Raw genomic sequence first — 21,223 nt, 5'->3', positions numbered from 1 at the left:
CTGGGATATTACAGGCTTTTATGAGTTTATGAAAAAAAAATCATGTCGTAGTTAAAAACAATTTTGGCATCAAGGCTGAAGTCGGACTTCAAACAGGATTTGCATTATTTACCAATTTGGACTTTTGATGATATTTGCATTCCTTTACTAGGCTGGTGGAAGTTTACACCAATTCAACATTTGTTCTACCTTTGTGCAAGATCGGACTTTAGTAGTTTTTTGCAATTGTGCACAAATGCAATTTGGACCTTTAATCATACACCTAGGTTGGAGTTTGATTAGGTTTGCACAAATGCATAAGCCAAGTTGTAGTTTATACCGTTCTTGCATTGAATCAGACCTTTTAGGAGTTGTCAATGAGTCAATCCCTCACAAGACTGTCAGATTTTACAACAGCTCCACATTGTGCAAGGTCGGCTTTTTAAAACATCTGCATTAATGAAGGGCGAAGTTTTTCACACATCGCCCCATTGCAAATGGGGACCCCCACTTTTTTGTGCCTTCTAGGTTAGTTGTTGAGTCGTTTAGCTATTAGCTTTTTATTTGGAAGAAGTGCAAAATTGAAAAATCAAAAAAATTGGCCAAGGCATGTGGAAGAGCTAGGTGTGCATTGCTCTCAATGACCCCCTCATTGCTTTCAATGCCTTTTGCTATTGCCTTATTCGATTATGAGAGGAAGGAGAGCTACGCCTTGCACAATGCAAGTCATTCACTGGGTGCAATGAATGAAGAGCAATGATGATTCCAGCACATACAAGCTGCGAGCATTCAATGACACTATCTCAATACTTGACATTCATATGATGCAATTCATGCAACCTATTCAATGAAGATTCTAAGTTCCATGAAGGGTTCAAATGACAAATGAAAGGCATTTACTAAGAATTGTCGCACAAATGAAACATTCAAAATCGATGCCCTATGGTGTTAAGTTCGATGTCAATAATTAAATTTAAGGTGGCCAGGGCGATCACAATCAAAATTTCAGAGTTCTAGGTTGAACGATGACTGATGGGATTGCAAAACTCGATGTTATTTCACCAAAGGATGATCGAATTGTATTTAATGAATGGGGTGCATTGCATTTGTTAGTTCGAGGAATACAAAAGTCTGCATTTAACAATGAAAGGTTAATTACATTAAATGATTCGAGTTGCAAATTCCAAAGTCTTGCATAGCCATCATTGAAATACATTTAATGAGATGTGCTCACCCATACAAATGATTGCAGGGCGATTAGAACCTAAGAAGGCAAAGTTCGAGGTTTTGGTAATGATAAGTGTAAAACATTTAATGAATGATGCCTTGCCTTTGAAAATCGATATGTTTGAATCCCCAATGTGCCACAATTTGCAATTATCATTTGTAATCGACATCTATGCGTAAAATGGAAATCGCCAATGGTTTGTGATGAAGTATCGATTGTTTTCCCCATAGGGTGTCACGTTAAGGCATTGCATAAATGACAGAAGTACACAGGATATACAAAACTCACAAGTGTTTTATTGATTCATAATAAGCCAGTACATACAATGATAGCAATATGTTCAACTACCATAGCATGTCCAAAGACTGGAAACAGATACAATATTATGGAGTCTGGTCAGTTACCCGGTGCGAACTGCCGACAACCGACGGGTTAATTGCCGATGCTAACACAATTTACCTTAATGCTTAATTACCCGACAACATCGATCTCCTTGAAATAGCTATAAACATCAAAATTGATCATTTGATTTGATCAATTTAATATTGATATTGCCTTTTTGCATCAGTGATTCAACTCCATCAGCAGATTTGATTAAATGAGTGACAGCGATTCATGTAATATTGGATCTATGCGATTTTGGATATGAGCTATGACGAGTCCATGAAGAGCGATTCTGATCTTAAGATCTGTGATTTGTGCCTAGCCCGAATTCCAATCACATAGAGTCACAGCAAATTGTCTTAAGAACTGACAAATTCATCTTAAGGTGGCACCAAGATTGCAAACCAATAGCGAAATCACCAAAGGCGGATGTGAAAATGGCGGCTTTGATGGTTGTCACAGCAAGTATATCTCAGCGATCAGCAATGCGACCTTGAGGATTGGAGATTTTGTTGTCTACTCCAAGCAAATCATGTGTGCACAAACGATTTCGAAGATGCAGCGATTCATGTTTGCAAGGGCAAATCTCTAATCAAAATCCAGTGACCAGCAAATTCATTCTTTAATTTGATCAGCAATGTTGTCAAACAAGAGACGATAAGTGGCATTCACAGCGATCTCCTTTGAGGAAAACGAATTCATTCTTATGTGCCTCGACATCATTAATACCATCATATCCATGGACAGCAACTCAAGGTGGCATCCAAACTCATAGCGACATCACAACATGGTATCTTTCAAAGTGTCTGCTTTGAACCTTTGAACAGCGAATTAACCTTTGAGACTGGCGATGAAGAGTTTGTTGTCATAATTCCTGCCCAAGGATCACAGCGAATTTGAAAAGTCAGTTTGGACCCAATGATATCAGTGATATAGTCATTCAAACTATATTATATTGGATCAAGAGACTGCTAAAATTAAGTTCAATTTGTCATAAGACAATTCACAGGGTTGAAGATGAAGTTTGTTTGGTGATTTTCTTATAAAATCAGATTATGTTGAATACCGATCCAGCTTATTTTCTAATGAATTTTATATGATCTTGATTGTGAAGGTCTTCTTTGTTACATTTGATCATCTTAGAACTTTGTAAGGACTGATTATTATCATTTAAGATGATCACATCATATCTTGAGATAAAGGTTGGAGGTCCAGCTAGGATTTTGACTTATCATTTTGAAGTTAGGATTCCTTGCCCTAAGCGATTAGGCTTTGTTTGCAAATCAACTATCATATAACAAAACTAACTTAAGCTTTCATCAAGAAGGACATTACACTTCAAGTCTTTACAAGGCAGCTGATGGGATCGTCAAGCCTCAAGATAGGAGTCATATACATCAAGGGGAATACAAGAAGACTCCAGGCGTCCTAGCCAAGAACAGGATCTGTTCAAGGTAGTGACACCATCCGTCTTAAGCAAAGACAAAGACCAAGAACATGATCAACATGATGATTCATTGCAACACTTCAAGTCTTAGAAGGATACAAGGAGGCTGCTCAAAGGAAAGGTTTTCACAAAGAACACACAAGGAAAATTAGGATCAATGCACTTCAAGGCATGATGAGGATCAAGTATAGGCAAGACAAGGTCTACACCAAATGCAACATCAAGGCAAAGGATAGCATCAACATCAAGCATTCAAGGATGGAAATTTTCACAATCTTGAATTTCCTTTGGAAATCCAAGAATCAATGTCAGTATAGCCAGATGAAAGCTCAAGAATGCAAGTGATCAAGATGAGATGTAATTGTATCATTGGTCAAGCATTAAATGCTTTGCAATGGGTGTAACAAACCCTAATTAGGGTTTCAATGTTTCGATCTTGGCCATTGATTGCAAATCAATCTGAGCCATTGAATTGTAATGAGAGCACTATATAAGGCTCCACTTCTTCATTTGTAAAAGTTAATAGTTAATAGACAAGAGTTCAATAGAGAGTAAATAGTTAGTAGCTCAGTAGCAGTTAGCAATTAGAGTAGAGTAGGAAGAGAAGGCAAATATTGTTGCCAAGATATTGTTACTAAAGGCATGTAAACTTCATTGAAGATATGGTGAATTCTATGTGTTGATTCAACAATTTGCATGGTCTCTACTTCTCAATTTGATTTTCATGTTGTTTAGATGAATGGAAGACTTTGTGCATGATCAATGGTGAAATTCGTATATCCTTACTACTAACACCTTGCCGATGGTAAAGTGCCCTGCGTAGTCAACTGGATCTATTTAGCCAAGCTTAACTTCAATTATTGCTTCATTGATATGCATCAACTTGATGGTGTCTGTGCTTGTGGTGATAATTTGAAAATCATAGAGCTATCCTTGGGAGATTGCACTAGCCTTGTGGAGATGTTCATAGCATGTCAAAGCATGACTCAGTTGGGTTTCAACAAAGATTGTCCTTTGCTCTTACATTCCTAGAGTTAGCTTAGCTTCCTAAACCCTTTCCTTTTTCCTTTTTTTTAAAAAATCAAGTTAATCCCACGTTCCAGCATTATTCAAAGCATTCAAGCAATTCAAGCACATTCAAGCATTCAACATACGTCCACCTTGTGATTATAGCAATATCACATCATATACAACTGAGTCTATCCAAGAGCACGTCAAGACCTGACATTTGAGAACCTTGGAGTCGTCCCACTTGACCACGCAACTTAGCATTTGGGAGTCTTGGTTCAAGAGAGGATAGAATACTTAGTATTTTATTTTGTGTTGCATAGTGCGTAAAAACACCATCAACAAGACTTTGCTTAGGGTTTTGTAGTGTGAGGTTGGACTTTCAACAAGATTTGCATAAAGTCAGGTTGGAGTTGCCAAATGTTTTGCATAACTTTCACTCTAGATCGGAGTTCAAATAGGTTTTGCAATGTTCATAGACCTAGTGTTGCAGATTTTGTCATTGATTTCAAAGGTTGGTTTCCGAAAAGAGAATTGGAATGAAATATCTTTAAGCTACTGATTATTGTGTAGATTTTGGTTGAGTTACTTGCTTACTTGGTCGAGCTTCCTGGGGTCAGTTTGAGCTACTTACCTACGTTTTTGAGCTACTTGGTTGTTTGGTTGAGCTACCTAGCTGTGTGTTTGAGCTGGTTGCTTGTCAAAGTCAGTGGCTTACTTGTCCATTCGTTGTGCCAAGTCAGTTTGACACATCACTAGTTGAATATTCAATTATTTGGTGGTCTGAATTTAATATCCTTCTCATTGAATGGCTTTGAGACTTTGGTGTGTTGGTTGTATCCTATTATTGTGCAACCATTTTGTCACATTTTGCTGTCCATTCTTTTTGCATCTGTTATTTTGTGTGATGCGTAGCCTATAAAAGGTGGGGTTTAATACCATGTGTAGGATGCTATAAACTGAAAACAAATGAATGAATGCGGGTTGATTGCTAAAGATAGGATTCTTGTGTTTCACCGAGTGGAGATGCTTCTATAGAAAATAATGCACTGCATTTAATATAAAAAAATAAATGCGATACATAGTGCATGGGTAGCATGAAATAAAAAGCAGTATTAATGAGATTTCTACTTGAGGAGTGCGGCTATCATATTCTCACGTAAAATCTTTATTTTTGGGCAAGCTATTTGTCTGTCGGGTGTATTATTGAGTTGTGACTTGGAGGAATATAACATATATTAATGAAGGGTCGATACAATATTTCTACTACTATTCCAATTCGTTGGTATGGTGTTATTATATGGCAGAATTGATTGGCCTTTTGGTGGTGAAGTTCCTTTGGAAGTATCTGTGATGTTCCCTTCTAGCTAGACATCAGTGTTAGGTAGATTAGCCTATCATTTTGACCCTTGTAGGCTAATGAGTGTGTATAGAGGGTCTTTTGAGGCAAAGACTTGGTCAACAAAGGTTCTTGTCTTCTCCGAAATTCAGTATGTTTCGTTTTGGCTTTAGTTTGGCTTCATTTAGACTTCATTTGCTATACTTACTATTTATAGTAAATCAGAGGTTGATCGAGAAGGACCCTTTCTATTTTTAGTAGGGCATCTGGTCACATGGTGATTAGCAGTGTTGACTCCCATTTCAGACGACAACAAAATAATAAGTATTTGGGGAGTTATTAATATTTGATTGGCCTAAGTGATAATTATTAATTAAAAGGTTATATTATTAAGTTATAACTTAACTTAATACTTGAGGGTCAAGTCATCATTGAAAGGGGGCCATTATTACAATTAAATATGGGGTCCAATATTAATGTGAAATTCAAAGTATTTCCTAAGTTAAAATGTAATAACATTTTAAATGTTATTTAAAAATGCTTTTTTGAGGAAATCGAACCTCATGAGGGGATATAAGGCTTTGCAAGAGAAATCGAACTCATTATGTTATTGGTTTTCTTTCAACTTGATTTGGAGAGCATTGGGATTTGGAGAGACCAAGGGTTCCTGCAAGTTTTCAGAGCTTTTTGGCATTGGAGTGCATAGCTACTTCATTGTAACAACCATTTGAGGTGGTGAAATATCTATCGAATTTGGCTTTTAGGAGAGCTTCATACAAAGGTTCTATTTGTGCTAAATTGGAAAAGAAATACAAAGAACACAAGGATTTCATGCATATCTATCTGCAGATCAGAATATTTAAAAGATTAATCATCTGCATAATAAAAGTTGTAGGGCTGCTACAGCACACGTGAACAATGCCACTCTACAGTACCAGTGATATGGTACACATGAACAGTGATATCTGCAGTTTAGTGTCATGGAAGGGATTATATTCTGGATTTTACAAAGGTTAAGGAGCTGATTATTAGATTATTGCGAGATCTTTCATTGGAGACTATTTGATTCCTTCCATCTGGTCATTATTCCAGGTTCTTAACGTCTACATCTGTATTTCAGTTTTAATTGCTGCTAATATTTGTCATTGCATAACAATCAAGTTATAATTGATTCTATTTGCAAGCCAAAGTTTCGGTGATCAAATTATAATCAGCTTATACATCATTGTATATGAAAGGAAATTGAGGTTACCTATGATATGTTTGTTAAAATACCTTCTTGCTGTAGGTGTTCATTTGCATGGGTGAGTTGCTTGCCAAGTGTTCTCCTTAATGTCCTTTGACTGTAGACGCATACCAGCTATCTTATTGCATTAATAGGTGTTGATGTGTATTTTACGCACATAACAATACATAATAAATTACCAAGATAATTTACCCTCTCTTGAACAAAATCACTTGAGATGCTAAGAATGAGATCAACTAAAATGATCCAAGGTTTCTACATGTCAGGTCTTGACGAGTAGGTAACTCAATGGTTGATGTGAATTGCTGTGTTTCACTTGGGGACTTACGCAAATGTTTGGATTATCATGAATGATACGAAATAGGTGTGCTGACAACTTAAGATTTATCAATATGGCTCTGGATTTACTTCTTACTAAAAAAAGGACAAAAGGAATAGGGTTCAGGAAATCTATTCTAAACCTAAGAATGTAGGAAATGATGAATGGATTTAGTGGGATCAAACCAGGCAAGGTCTCACAATCAGGTATTGACACAAGCTTAGTGCAATCGTCTAAGGTATACTTAAAGATTTTCAGGCTGTCACCATCAAACGTTGACACCATCCAAGTTGATGCTTGTCAACGGACATGTAATAGTTGAAGTTATGCTTACTCAAATTCCAGTTGACCACACAAGGCGCACTTACCAACGGCAAGAGGCTAGTGGTATGGATTAAGGATTCCACACAAATGAATTCAACAAATCTTCCACTCAATCTAACATACATCAAAATAAATGCTAATCTAAATTCTAATCTAACTTGGAGGAATTGAGAACCATGAATGCAAATACAACACTTGAAGAGCAAAATCACCAACAATTGAACAATGATTAGGATTCAAATAGTTGTAGCATATACCAACAATTCTACAAAAACTCTCTTACAAATGAGAGACAAGGAGGCATATATAGAGTCTCTTACAAAATGGATGGCTCAGATTGATCTACGATCAACGACCGAGATCATGCCAACAAAACCCTAGAATTGCCCTAATTAGGGTTACATAAAAAATGGTGCCACCAACATATGGCCCAATGAAAAGATACCTAGTCATCAAATAGGGAATCTTCTAGAAGATTCCTCCCTGCATCTCTCTCTCTCCTAGCATACTCCAAGAATCTAGCCAATATTGAATCTAACTCCTCCATGGAAATGCTAGGCAAGGTATCATGCTGTAAATCAATCACGTCAAGTGAATCCGAGCAAGCATTCAAAGTGTTCTCCCATTCTGGCATGAGCTTTTGTGAACTATGAACATGAATCAACAAAGAGACCAAGTCGTCTATCTGACTCTTCTTCAAAGAGTCCAACTGGCAAAAATACATAAATTTCATCTTGTCTCTTAATCCGGCTAAGTGTAAACCACTAGCATCACTAACATCAACACCCAATAATTCCTCAATCGAGGCAAGGATCTTCATCTGAATGTCTTGAATTAATCCTTCCATCTCCATGCAACTCGACTGGGCGTTCTCATAAGTTGATTTCTTCGCAGCTAGTGAACAATACCAGCCATGGAAATCGTATCTGTCTCCTCTGTGCACAATGTTCTCGCTGACCAAGGTGGAATCAAGAATCTTCTTCAAAGCCTAGAGGTGTGGAATAGTCATCTCTTGGATAGGCCGGAATTCTTCCCAAACTCCCTCCAAATACTGGATTTTGAATACAAGCCCTGTTGTCCTATCATATGCATGAGCAAACTGAGTAAGGAAATCATCTGCCTGCTTTCTTGTGCTCTCAATCCACTTTTCCACCTCGAGTGTGTACCTCTCGCTACCTCACAGTGTGAATGTATTCCATGGTCAATTGCAATAGGGGAAATAAGGGTGGGATTTCCATGACTTGTCCTTGCAATATACTCTCTGAGTCTAATATTCTCTTCTTTGTACCTTTCTTTCTTCGCAACCTCTCTGCCTAACCTTGCATCGATTGCCTGAAGGTTTTCACCAATCTCCTGGAATTCCTGTTTTCTGGATGTACGACCAAGGGCAACTGAAGTGATCTGGAAATCCATAGGAGTAGCAATGTTCGCTGTCATGCCTACAATAGGAACAACAATTTGCGCAATCCGCATTCCTGTCTCATCTCTAGCTATGTGCGACAAAATCTCTGCTCTCTTGGGCTCCTTCCCCTTAGCACTCCTAGCTAGGTAGTCATCAATATCATCAATAGGCTGCGCCTCTATCATTTGTTTACGTTTCTTGTGATAAACCCGCATTAGCCCCTAATATAAAATTATGTAAATAACTATTAAAAAGAGGAAATATATTTAAAATAAGTATTCTATTAAAAAGAGGAAATATATTTAAAATAAGTATTATATTAAATAGATTGAAATACATTTAATATAATAAGTATTATATTAAAGAGGAAATACATTTAAGAAAAGAATTAATTAAAATATCATATATTTTAATTAATAAAAGAAGTGTTATTGTAATATATAACAAATAAAACAAAAAGTATTACGTTTTATTAAAGCAAATAAACCAAAGCATTACGTTTAAATATTAAAGCAGATTTAATATTATTATTTAAAAAAGCCACCCCTTGATTCCCCCGCACCAAGAGGTGCGATGGTAATCGCAGCATGGGCTGTGATTGCCACCGCACCCCTTGGTGTGGAAGGGGATCGTGGGGGTTCACATCCCTTCACAAGGATATAAAGGGAAGCAGCCACTGCAAGGAAAGGGGAAAGGAAAAGGAATACGGGAGAGCAACCAGGAGCAGACCTTGAGACCAGTAGGTAAGAGGTAAGGTAAATATATTATAAATTAATATATTAGTATGAATTAATATATGGGAATAGTAACCATTGTATATTTCATTAAATATTAATTAGGTATGATACTTAATAGATGTTAATGATAATTAATATATGTTTCATTATGCATTAATTAAGGATGATAATTAATATGTTAATATTAATTAAAGTACATTTCAATGATAGTAGTAAGATTATGTTAAGGCATTAAACATGTGTATATTAAGGAATACAATTAATTAATATACTAATCTGTTCATAAGGAATGATTAAGGAATATGTCAACAATGATAGGGTACATTTAATATGAATACATGTTAAAGTATACATCAGGAATACATGTTAACATAAAATGTAGATTAGGAAATTAAATAGTACTAAATCTTCAAAGTGCATTATAAATACAAATGTAAAACCATGATGGAGGCTATAGGGAGGAAACTCCTTTAGTCTAAGGAAGGGATTATGAAATCCCTAGGGCAGTATATATACTGATTATTGATATGCATATGTAGGGCTTGGTTGATTAAATTCAACCAAGAGGAGATGGATTTGGCTGGTCCACTCCGAGGACTTGGGTGATGGGATGCATCACTCAAGGCAAGGAATGACTCATGGTCTTCCTTGGAGGGCTTGGGTGCAAGAGGTTGCACCCAAGACAGGAATCGAAATAACCTTCGATTTCCTGGAGGGCTTGGATGTAAGAAATTACATTCAAGATAGGAGTCGAATTCACCTTCGACTTCCTGGAGGGCTTGGAACCAAGATAGGTTCCAAGAAGGCGAGCTTCACGGCCGCCTAAGGACATACTTTGTATGGCATTCGTATCCTTTTTTTTAGATGAAAATGATGATTATGTAATTAAGTATGTTAAAATTTAGTGGCAATTTAGATTATATATATATACATTTATATGTCTATTGTATTCTAACAATTTGTTTTTGTAGGAAAGTGATCCCTAACTAGCAGGGACATTACATTTCTCCATACTTCTCATCAGCCATTTAGGAATAGCGGCCATCTCCATACCATCACCGAGACATATTTCTCGATCAAGTCCTTTCAATGCTGAAATAACATCATCATTATCATCAGGATTATTCCTGGTCCAATCATATACCTCATTTCCCAAACTAACTTCCAAAAGGATAGTAGGGGAGTCCGGCTGATCATTATTCTCATTAGGAGGTGCAGATGTCGCTGTGGCATGGAACTCCTGAATATTCTCTGGTAGTATCACTGTGTTGGAACACTGTTGAGTCTCCTTGTTCTGTTCTGTTACTTCAATCACTTCGATCGATGAGACACTGGGAGGGGGTGAAGGAATGATAGTCTTCTGTTTCTTCTTCACTTCCTCAATCTTCTTCCCTCTGGCCTTGACTTCTCCTGACGTGTTCTTCCTTCTCTTGGGAGCTTGACTCTCTTCGTCTGCATGAATCTTGACATCACTGACAGTCCTCTGATCATCCTCGGAAGTAGACTCTTTTGGTTTCATCCTTTCGTAAGTGAAGGGAACACCCATGTCAACTAACTTATTCATTTGTATATCCACTCATAGGCGGGAGAAATTCAAGACCTCTCTCATCAATGTATTCAGGTCAATCTCTTCTGACTCTGACCAATTAGGCAATAGGATTGCCTTCTTCATTTCACTCTCATACTATGGATGTGTATGATCTCTATCATCTAATACTTGATTAGGAATGAGGAAAAGTCCACACTTCCTCATGAAATCCACTGACATTTTGGACCACATTCTTCTCTTCATTGCTTGCTCGTCCATCAGGTTAGCCCAATAATCTTCTATGTCAACCTTGTGAGTGAACTTCTCTCCTCTGATCCTTCTGACCTTCTTGTCTGGATCAAATCTTTCTCTCTTCTTGTATGTAGCAAATCGATAGAATGCAAGCTCCTCACTCGCAGTGCTGGCGGCTATGGCGGATTGGCAAACCTCAAACGTCTTTCCAACTAAAATAGGGAATTTCATTTTTGTCCTGTGCTTCTCTCTCTAGATAACATCGAACTCTAGAAGCTGTCTCACCACTTCCAACAATATCATTCTGTCGGTTGGATACCTAGGAAGTCTGTAGGGTTCGGATTGAAACCCATGAATCCTGAGGTATGTGAAAGTGGGAAACTGTATATACCACGATCCATATTTTGCTATTAACTCTGTTGCCTCCTTGGACAATCTTCTGTGGATTCCGCTTTGCAGCATCCGTGTGATGTACATAGTGAATGCATCATTCACTCTCTTATAGTCTTCAATTCTATGCATGCTTAGCTGGGTACATAGTGAATGCATCATTCACTCTCTTATAGTCTTCAATTCTATGCATGCTTAGTTGGGGGTAGCATTCATAACTTTTGAATTGTCCTTGCCCATTCCCAACTTCACCTTTGCATATTAATTCTCTGTATGAAATAAACCGTGCAAGCAGGTACACCAGGTAAGAAGTCATGGCGAATGACTTGGACCGCTCTACATTCCTCAGCTGAAAATCCAGATTGTCACTTATAATCTTGGACCAATTCACTAGCGTTCCTCTAAGACAATCCTGGATGAAGTAGAACATCCATCCATCAAATATTGCTCCCTGCGGCATCCCCATCACTTTGTTGAGTAGGAATATCAAATCACTATATTCCTCCTTAAAATCTATGCACATGAGTGTCTTGGGAGCCTTGGAATGATGAGACCTAGGCTCAATCATCCACTCTTTGTTAATTAAATTCTTGCATACACCCATCTTCTTCGTGTATCTTTCTGCATAATCCTCCTTGGTCACATCCTTCATGTCTGTTCCGTGTGGAATTCCGAACACCTCTACAATAGCATCCTTAGCAAGGTAGGCGATGACAACGCCCTTAGGAGTCTTAATCATTCTTGTGAGTGGATCGTAACATCGTGCGCATTCCAGGATAAGCTCACTGCACTGTATGGACTGTGGAAATCCAACGGCATGGAAAATGCCACTCTTCATAATATTCGGATATGCTGGGGAAGGAACCTGATCTCTGACTCTGAACATCCGACGCTGCATCTGGTCGAAGTCTAGGAAATGCATGTTTGTATCAACGATCTCCTTCCATCTGGATGAAATCTTAAGCTCTGGATAAAATCCAGTCTCCAACATCTTCAATAGTTCTTTCCTTTCGTTATATCCTGACTTTGACATTGCACCTGTACGAAGCTCGAAGTTAGACTTAGAAAATAAATAATGTTAATACAATTCCTAACTTTCTAAAGATTTAACTAATTTAGAGCATGGAGTTAGGAAAATAATCCATTCACTTGGTAAATTTTAGCAATTAAGTTCAAAGTGTGACAACACTAAGGCATGGAAGCCTTCCATAAAATTCATTGAATACCTCCTTATGCTTAGAAAATATGCAAGCTAAAATGCAAAGGAGTATACCGGATAAATGATGACTAAGGAAAGGTGTGAAAGGTTTGTGTTTTCACACAATGAATGTCTAAAGACACCTTCCGCAGTCAACAATGGAGGTCAACAATTCTGAAGACAACCTAGAAATCAGACTTTTAAAACATGTTGTAATCTTCAAAATGTGCATAATCTTGATAAAAATCAGTTTAAATGATGAAAACGATCATATTCAGGAATGTAAGTGTGGCTGGTAAAATTTTAATTTCTGAGGACAAGTCTGAAAATTGATTACTTTAGACTTACCAGCACCTTGCAAAGTAGTTAAAAATCCTTGAAAATGATGAAAAATGGCTAAGGAATCATCTCCAAGCAAAATCGCCAAAATGGTTAGGTGGCTGGAAATAAAAATTTCTGAAGACAACCGCTTAACAATGGAGTTTTTAGACTTGCAACAGCGATAAAATGGTCTAAAAAATGCACAAAAAACTCCATAAAACACCTCCAAATGCAAAATGCCTAAGTTGGAATTGGTTGGGCAATAAAAACTTAAGTTTGAAAATTAATGGCAGCCATTAATGGAGGTCAATCTGAAGCAAACTTCAGATCTGAAGCGAATCAGTAGGCTGGAAATGATGGCAGCCACCAAGCATGAATGATAATCACCAAAATGTGGCATCAAATCACTCCCAAAGCAAAATCGAAATTTTCCCAACTATGGCGCCAAACTGAAAATCTGAAAATGTTGTCAATGGCAGCCTTGATCTGTAGCAATGGAGGTCTGGACATCAAGCGAATGATGGAGGAAAAAATCGCCAAAGCCTCCAAACATAAAATCGCCAACTTTCACCAAAAAAATGCTAAATTTGGAAAAATCGCCAAACTTAGCAAAATCGAAATTTTGAAACTGGTCTTTAATGGCAGCCGAGGGGATAGATCAGCAAGCTGGAAAAAATGGAGGAAAATAATTTCTCAATCCCACACTCACCAAAAATGCCTTGCTAAAATTCACCCAACTTGGAGAAAAATCGCTTTCATGGAGACACCTGGCAGATTTAATAATAAAATAATGCTAAGTCTCCTCTCTTATACTTGCTTTCACCTCTCACTTTCACCACACAAGCAATGTGAGATAAAACACTTGTATAAATACTTGCTTGGTGAAAACCTAACTTGCTTCTAGAAGGTTCAAATATTAAATGATTATTGCAAGTTATTAAATTTTGCTTTTAAATTTTAAATAATCATTAATAATTATTTAAAAACAATTAAAATGGGGGTTTATTTATTAACATATTGCAAATTAAATCCATATAAGCCTCCAGGGGAAAATTGACTTAGGTTGGGATTGAAAAATCCCCTTAAAAATCATTTAAGTGTCAAAATTTGCCCCATAAGGGAAATTCGACCCTAGCTTGGACAAAAATCCATGCATAAATTCATCAAAATTGCACACAAAAACCTCCCAGGGGAAAATCGATACGAGTCTGGACAAAAATCCATGCATAACTTCATCAAAATGCACACAAAAACCTCCTAGGGGAAAATCGATATGAGCTTGGACAAAAATCCAGACAAAAATCCACTCTACTTACAAAAAATCACCCCCAGGGGAAATTCGATGGCAGTCTGGATTGGAAAATCCACACTCCAAACTCACTTAACTTGGAAAAAACCTCCCTGGTGGAATTTCGACCTTAGTCTGGATGAAAATCCGGACTCAAAACTCTTCAAAATATTCCTAGTGGAAAATCGATCTCTATCTGGATGGAAATCCCGACAAAAAATTCTTACAAAATGCTCTCAGGGAAAAATCGATCCCTGTCTAGATGGAAATCCGGACAAAAATCCTCACTTAGTTGTCACAAAAATCTTGGTGGAAAATCGACCCAGGCATGGAATCATCCTCAACGTTGTCCGCACTCCAGTCCGCACTCTTGGTGGAAAATCGATGGCAGTCTGGATAAATCCTGACACTTAGCCAAATTTTAGCACTTCCAGGGGAAAATCGACCCAAGCATGGATAAATAGTGGGGGAAAATAGCAGCCAGTATGGATTTCAGGGGAAACCCATGTGTAGTATGGATTTTGAGTAGGGGAATGGGTTGGGTAGTCTGGAATGTGAGGGGAAAAGCACCTCTAGCATGGAATTTGACCCTTTAACCCTTGGAATAAGGATTTCTCTTAGGATTTTATCATTTTAACCACTCAAAATCACTTAGAAACATTAAATTTAAACTGGACTTAGGCTAATTTTCCAAAAATATGAGTGAAACGCCAGGAAAATATTGGAATAAAGTGCGAAATCAACTTAAATAATACCTTAGGAGCGAGAAAACAACTCCAAAAGGTCTGTGAATACCCTGCCACTTTAAAATCACTGATGCACGTGTTTAAAAACACGTTAACGCTCAATAGGTCATACACTTAGACAAAACTTAGGATCATTAAAATATCAACGTTTTACAACTTGATCCTATAATTTCAAAAACCCTAGACGGCACTAAGCATGATCAAAACTCCGAGACTCGGGCATGGGAAATGCAAAATTGCCCACTAAGCAGCCAAAACCCTAACCTAACAACGCAGAAAGCCGACAAAGAGGGGGTCCCCGTTAGCAATGGGGCGATGTGTGAAAAGGTCACAACATCAAGTTATAATCGATTCTATTAGCAAGCCAAAGTTTCGGTGATCAAATTATAATCAGCTTATACATCATTGTATATGAAAGGAAATTGAGGTTACCTATGATATGTTTGTTAAAATACCTTCTTGCTGTAGGTGTTCATTTGCATGGGTCAGTTGCTTGCCAAGTGTTCGCCTTAATGTCCTTTGACTGTAGACGCATACCAGCTATCTTATTGCATTAATAGGTTGCATGGGAAGTTATCTAGTTTTGTAGCTTACCATTGTATGGTTAGTTCACATATTAAGTGTTTGAAAAAAATACCTATCTGCTGTAGATGTCAATTTCAGTCAATTATCTTTATTCTAGAAGACTAAAAGATACTTACATTGCTTCTCCATCTAGTTTCAGTCATTTGGATACTTTCATTTTTGTCTATTTCAGTTTGTGTAAACTTTATATGCCATACAAATACAAACAAACAAGTATACAGCAGTTGTGGAGATGGATTGACAAGTATTTGACAAAATGTCTAAGTGCTGAAAGAAGAGAAACAAGTTAGATTTATTCAAAAAGCACAAAAAAAAATCAATCTGAAAACAAATGACAACAAATTAGAGGATTCATGACAAGTGTTTGACGATATTTCTTGAGCCTTAAATCAGCAAGCTAAGGGCAGTTTAGCAAGGAATATTACAGTATCGTGGGATGAGGATGAAGTGGAGGTCATGTTTTGAACATGGATTTAAGACAAAAAATGTTTTACGTTTTGTGCAGCATGGTAGGCATTAAGTAGTGAAGGCCACGACTGGACCAATATAGAAAAAAGGCATATGTAGTGGTGGCACCCTTTTTGGGGATATATGATATTTTGTCTGAAGGTTTAAAAAAAAAAGAGAATAAAAAAAGGAATCGGTCAGTTTGCAAAGCTCATATGAAGTATTTTAAAGCAAAAAAAGATCAAGCCATTGAGTGGGGAATGATATAGATGAGTTTGTGTGTTTTGAATTGATGGAAAAAAAGGCAAATTTATTGATATAAGAAGATCTTTGTAGACCTGTGAGCAGAAAAGAAGGAATTTCTGTAGAGATTTATAGTGTTTTCATAGCATAGCTGAAGAAGGATTTGTTGCAGATTAGAAGGTTATGAAGTCGAATATCATATGAGATAGAGTCAAGTGTATATGTTGTGAAGTCAAGCTTATCAAAGTTAGGAGCTGCTTTCAGAGGGTTGTTAGTAATTTTTGTATAGTTTTAGTCCATCTAAGTTGGTGCTCAACCTGAGGTTGGCGCCTCAGGTGAGTAGAGTTGGTGCTCTCTGTGAGTTAGTGCTCGTTGTTGTAATTTGTGTTGGTACCCATTTGTTAATAAAAACTATTGTGTGCCATGGTTTTTTACCCGAAAGGGTTTTCCACAAGAAAATTTGTGTTTGTGTCTTGATGTTTTCTCTCTCTATGTTTTATATGGTTTCATGTAATTAAAAGTTTTAAAATACCGATTCACCCCCCCTTTCCCCTTTCAATATTTTTTGTGTGCTTTTCAATTGGTATTAGAGCCAAGTTACCTTCGGAAATAGAGCTTAAAAACTTGGAGGTTGATCCTGATAGCACACATGAGTGCACTTGAAGGTCTTGCTACAAACAAAGCACCCTTATTTAATGGCTAAAACTATACATTCTAGAGTGTGTGAATGAAAGCTTCTTATGTCCCTTGGTTTTGATGTTTGGAACAACATAGTATCCGGTTATACAATCCCTCCAAAGCCTCCAACAAATGCTGATAGGAAGGGGGCTTTTGAAAGCAATGTTAAAGCCATGAATTCAATCTTATGTGGCTTATCAGAGAAAATTTGTGTTCATGCATTGTGATACAACACATGACATGTGGGAGAAACTCGAAAATGCACATGAAGGAGATGACAAAGTTAAAAAAGCCAAACTATAGACTTGTAGTATGCAGTTCGAAAGTCTTAGGATGTGGGAAGAAGAGAATGTTGCTGCTTATCTTTTGCGAGTTGATGAAGTTGTAAAGTCTCTTAAAGGTTTAGGTGAAAAGATTGAAGATAATATTGTAGTTCAGAAAATCTCAAGGTCTTTACCTTTGAGATTTGATGCAAAAGTTTTAGCAATTGAAGAGATGGCTAATCTTGACAAGATGACTATTGACAAGTTTCATGGCATTTTAATAGCCTTTGAGATGAGGACAAATTCTGATTCTTCATCCAAAAGGGAGACAACCTTTAAAGCCTCAAAGAAAGATAAGGAATGTGTGTCAAGTGATAGTTCTGATGAAGAGTCTGATTTTGATAAGCAAATTTTAGGAGGAAGTTGAAGAAGGGTTCTGGTAAATATAAAGGCAAGTTGCTTTTTGAGTGTTTCAACTATGGCAAGGTAGGACATTTTGCAGCCAAATGTCCATATGAGAAAAGTGAGGACACAACTATGAAAAGAAGTCTAAGTTCAACAAAAAGAAGTACAAGGGAAAGGAAAAAAAGACTCAATTTCAAAGAATTTATTCTAGGGAGGAAAGCTGTTCATTAGATGATAGTGACGAGGAGTTCTTAAATGATGAGATTTTATTCATGGCCCTAGAAGAAACTAACACTAGAAATCAAGAAGATGAAGACTATTTTAATGGAGAGGGAGTAGATCTTGAAGAGGAGCTAATACATGCTTTAATGAAATCAAGAAACTTAGAAAGAAAAATCAGAATTTGAAGTTGCTGCTACAAGAAGAGAATGAGGAAAATAGCAAGATATCTCAAGCTCTTGGAGAAGCAGAGTTGATAGATGATTTGAAGATTCAGATTGAAGAAGCAAAGAAAATAGAAGAAGAAATCAGAAAACAGCTTAAGCTCAAGGAAGAGAATTGTGAAAGACTTGAAGCTGAAATTGTGTCACTTAGAAAGTTGGATAAACCTTTGACACAGTGGAATCATGAGAAGATTGATCAGAAAAGTCCCATGTCTTTGGACAAGGTGATTGACTCACAAAAATCACCTATTGATAAAGGTGGAGTTGGCCTTGAAGAAGGTCAAAGTTCTAAAGCTACAAAATAAGAGATCAATGGTAACAGCTCAAAGGATTCATCATCAAAAATCAGAAATAATGTTTTCAAGAAGCCTCCTATCTCAAGACAAGCACGTATGAACAGGTTTAATAATTCTTTTTTTCATGGTTATTGTTTCTCTTGCAATTATTTTGGACACAAGGCAGTCAATTGTAGAATGTTTGCAAGAAATGATTTCAGACTTATGAGTAGGAATTCTTTGCTCCTCCAAGGAACTACAATGTTATATGTTATAAATGTAATAACTTTGATCATACTGCAAAATCTTGTAGAAGTGGTATGCCAGGTTTCTCTAAGCAGAACAAGAAGGTTGAAAAACAGGACAAAGCAAAGGAGTTTAGGAGAAGGAAGTGTTAGATGAATCTTTGATTGTGCAAACAACCTCTCTTGCACAAAATGAAGAAGACACATGGTATATTGACAATGGCTGTTCTAGGCATATGATCGGAGACAAGAGCAAGTTTATCACTCTCAAAAGCACTAATGGAGGTAAGGTAAGATTTCTAACATATCTAATATTCGTCTTCCCACCTTTGACATCAACGACAACATTCTAACATATCTAATATTCATATCAGCAATTCTGATTTGTATCAACCAAAATTCATTTACAAAGTGTTGGAATTTGTGGAGTGAGTGTTATTTGATCAAATAGTATATGAAATTTCATTGGGGATATTATGATGATATCAGAGCTTTGATTTGCTAAGTTGGGAAATGAGGGTTGATTTTATTTGGTGGAAAGAAGATAATAGTGTATTGAAGATGACATAAGATGGAAGGAGGGAGGCATGATTTAATGGGTGAAGAAAAGGCTTAGGCAATGTTTGAAGCATTGATCAATTTGAGTGTGGTTTAGAGGGAAATGTGTTGTGTTGAAAGAGTGTTTCAACATTTTACTCTAAGCAAACCCAAAATTTTCACATTTAAAGTTTGTTTATCCTAAACATAAAAATCCCCAGAAAGACATTTTAAAGATTGTAAAGTGCAAATACATATTTTTCATAGTAAGTTTTTATTTTATAGGGAGCCTCCCCTTCTAATTTGAAAAACAATTTTCTTGCATATATGTGCTATTTGTGTTGCATTGAAAGGTGCAAATTAAAAGTCTTAACATGGAATTGGGTGAAACCAGTGTCTAATTGGGTAAGATCACATTACTTAGGTAAGATTACGTTACTTAACATACAGAATAAACGAGAATATAACCTAAAGAGCATAGAATATCAAAAACAGAACATAGAAATATCAAGATACAACTTCCAAAATGAGTGAGCATTTATTCCATTCAACTTCATCTGCGATGTGTACACGACAATGATAACAAATCCCCAACACATACAACATGAGTACATATATAGTAGTCCTCGGTTGGTTAAGATTGCCAACTGTCAGGAACTGTCAAGTAACAAACCACTTGTTGGGACAAATAAACACAATTACATAACAAAGTTTTACTTCAAATAGCTGACTAACTTCTAACATAGTTTATACTTCCAGCTTACTAATATTTATTTATAAACAAACTCAGCACACTCGGCCAACGACACAGATGGCATAGATTAGCATTTTTAGGCATAGGCCAACACTTCCTTCAACAAGTTTACAGTTTCTATTCTCTCTATTGGTATGTCTATCCAACCCAATCAGAACTATAATTCATACAACTCTTTCCAAATGAAATAGTTTGTCTCTTCCTATGGGAGTCATCTGCTTCCAATTATTTTGGAATAGCTTCCTTGATCTTATTAGGTATATATATATAACATTACCTACAAAATGCCATGGAAAAATTCCTTTTCATGACTTTTTTCTTAAAAGATACTGGGTTGTCCTCATTTCTCCCTTTCCTCTCCCTCTTGTTTGTAGTGCTTCTTCAGATATTCTTCTTCTCCTTCCAAATGCACAATAACTTTTGTGATTGGAATGAATTTTTTCTTCTTCCTTTCTTTTCTACCCTCATTTGCCTCTTTTTTCTTAATTTTCTTCTTGGGCTTTGATATGATTTGATAGCCAGATTACCATGAGGGGGGGTGAATTATATTGTCCCCAATTAGACAATTCTAGGAAATGGATGATTTATCAAATATGAGCAAGCTGAAATAATAATTACATAACTGATGTAGATGCCAAACCCTAGCTGATCAGGAATAATGCAATATGGCAAACCCTTGTAATGCTTGTATATATCCTTAAATGCAAGCATAAACAGTAGATATGAATTGTATGCATCAAAGTTATCTAATATGATTGTTGATTTATGACTGATTTCTTATGGATAGTGATACTATCATTCACCAATATCTATATGAAACCTTTATAAATTGAAATTAATCAAATATAAAAGTATATTGGATAATGAGTCGCTAGATAAATTATAGCAGCAGCAATAAATATGGAAACACCAACATTGAAACCTTAGATCTGATTTTATTAATCATAACAGCTGAAACAAACACCAATGCCGATATGCTGAACTGGAAAACTATTTTTTCAGAATCTCAAAGTAACAAATATCCATTCACAAGATGACATACAACAGATCTAATAATTCATTGATTGTATAACTGAAAAAGACATCAAATGCTGATGGTACGGCTGCCCAAACCCCTAAAATGGTATGGTGATCTATTGAAGGCAGTGATTAGACCTATATTATGGTATGGATGGTTGGAAATGATAGTATGGTGACTGGAAACAATGATAA

General features: G+C 36.6%; 1 protein-coding gene across 2 annotated transcripts in view; it reads left to right on the top strand.

The window, feature by feature from the left end:
* The window catches only part of LOC131067433 (glutamate receptor 3.4), a 68,536-nt gene that overhangs the window by 44,597 nt on the left and 2,716 nt on the right, over positions 1-21,223 (top strand). The gene's annotated exons all lie outside the window — the stretch shown is intronic.

Source organism: Cryptomeria japonica, chromosome 9 (genome assembly GCF_030272615.1).
Source record: "Cryptomeria japonica chromosome 9, Sugi_1.0, whole genome shotgun sequence".
Taxonomy (NCBI): domain Eukaryota; kingdom Viridiplantae; phylum Streptophyta; class Pinopsida; order Cupressales; family Cupressaceae; genus Cryptomeria; species Cryptomeria japonica.
Note: the sequence above shows the minus strand (reverse complement) of the source record. Positions and strands in the feature narration are given on the sequence as shown.